Consider the following 2,426-nt stretch of genomic DNA (forward strand, 5'->3'; position numbering starts at 1 on the left):
TGAAGATACAATCAATAGTCAATCAATGTTTAGCCAAGACTAACTCTCTGCATCCAACTCCAATTATTTTTTTTTATTGAGGTAACATTGGTTTATAACATTATATAAATTTTAGGTGTATATCATTAAGTTTGATTTCTGTTTAGACTGCATCATCTTCACCACCCAAAGTCTAATTACCATCCATTCAACTTCAATTAAAATTCTTTGTATTACAACTTTCCTTCTTTGCCATTAAAAGCCCCTGACTTTTACTCCCTAGTGGGACTATTGGGGTTTCTACCTAAATCTGTGCTCCCCAAATTGCAATCCTTGAGACCCCAAATAAACTTTTTGCCTCTCTTGCAGTTTATGCCTCTTATTTGCTGACAACGTAATATTCTAAATCCTTTACTGTCATTTCAACAATCTTCACAGCATCTTCACCAGAGTAGATTCTATTTCAAGAAACCACTTTTTTTGCTCATCCACAAGAAGCAACTCTTCATCTGTTAAAGTTTTATTATGAGATCACAGCAATTCAGTCACATCTTCAGCCTCTATTTCTAGTTCTAGTTCTCTTTCTATTTCCACTATATCTGCAGTTACTTCCTCCACTGAAGTCTTGAACCCCTCAAAGTCATCCATGAGAGTTGGAATCAACTTCTTCCAAACTCCTGTAAATGTTGATGTTTTGACATCATCCCATGAATCATGAATGTTCTTAATGGCATCTATAATTGTGAGTCCTTTCCAGAAGGTTTGCAATTTGCTTTGCCTAAATCCATCAGATGAATCACTATCTATGGCAGCCATAGCCTTACAAAATGTATTTCTTTAATAATAAGACTTGAAAGTTGAAATTACTCCTTGATCCATGGGCTGCAGAGAGGATGTTGTGTTAGCAGGCATGAAAACAACATTAATCTCATTGTACATCTCCAGCAGAGCTCTTGGGTGATCAGGGGCGTTGTGAATTAGTGGTGATATTTTGAAAGGAATCTTTTTTTCTGAGCATTAGGTTTCAACAGTGGGCTTAAAATATTCAGTAAACTGTTTAAAATTTTAAAATTCATCTGTTTAAAATATTGTAAACAGATGCACTGTCATTCAGGCTTTGTTATTCTATTTATAGGGCACAGACAGAGTAGATTTAGCATCATCTTGAAGGGCTCTAGGATTTTTGGAATGGTAAATGAGCACTGGTTTCAACTTAAAGTCACCAGCTGCATTGGCCCCTAACAAGAGAACCAGCCTTGCCTTTGCAGCTTTGAAACCAGGCATTGACTTCTCCTCTCGATTTACGAAAGTTGTAGATGGCATCTTCTTCCAATATAAGACTGTTTCATCTACACTGAAAATCTGTTGTTTGGTTTAGACACCTTCAATAACTATTTTAGCTAGATCTTCTGGATAACTTGCTACAGCTTCTACATCAGCACTTGCTGTTTCATTTTGCACTATTATGTTATGGAGATGCCTTCTTTCCTTAAACCTCATGAACTAATATCTGTTAGCTTCAAACTTCCTCACCTCGCTCAGCATTCAGAGAATTGAAGAGAATTAGTACCTTGCTCTGGATTAGGTTTTGGCTAAAGGGAACGTTGTGGCTGGTTTGATCTTCTATCTAGACCACTAAAACCTTCTCCATATCAGCAATAAGGCTGTTTTAGTTTCTTATCATCGAACTTGTTAGATAACTAACTTTGTTCGGCCTATCTCGGCTTTTGACATGCCTCCCTCCCTAAGCTTAATCATTTCTAGCTTTTGATTTAAAGTGAGAGAAATGCGACTCTTCCTTTCACTTGAACAATTAGAGGCTATTATATCGTTATTAATTGGCCTAATTTCAATATCTATTTGGCCTAATTTCATCGAATATCATTATTTCTACCTTCAAAACATAATCCCTTACCTCTACTTCCATTATCAACTTCTGTTCCAAATCAGCATCCTGTCTTACCTGTATTATAGAAATTATATTATTATTATTATATATAACAATTATATTATTACATTATTATTACCATGAACTCCTAGTTGGACTCCCTGCTGAAGATCACACCTAAAGAGGGATCGTGTTAAATACAAAGCATATTATGTTATAGTCCTTCTCACAATTCTCCAATGACTTCCCATGTTATTCTGAATTGAAATTCCAAATCTCTATTAACAGCTTACATGAAATGGTCACCACTACCTTTTTTTCTTCTTTTTGTACAGTGTTCTCCTTTGTCACAGTGCCAGACACAGTGACATTCTTAACACACGTTAAACACGCCAGACATTTCCCTGTTTGGGACATTTGCATATGTTCTTCTCTATATATGGAATACTTTTCCAAGATATCCTTGTGCTGCTTACTCACTTCCTTGAAATATCACCTTCTCAGTGAAGCTTTTCTTGACCATCGAAAATTATAACCTTTCTGAACACAGCTTATACAC

The sequence above is a fragment of the Diceros bicornis genome, chromosome 7 (genome assembly GCF_020826845.1).
Source record: "Diceros bicornis minor isolate mBicDic1 chromosome 7, mDicBic1.mat.cur, whole genome shotgun sequence".
NCBI classification, from domain to species: Eukaryota; Metazoa; Chordata; class Mammalia; order Perissodactyla; family Rhinocerotidae; genus Diceros; species Diceros bicornis.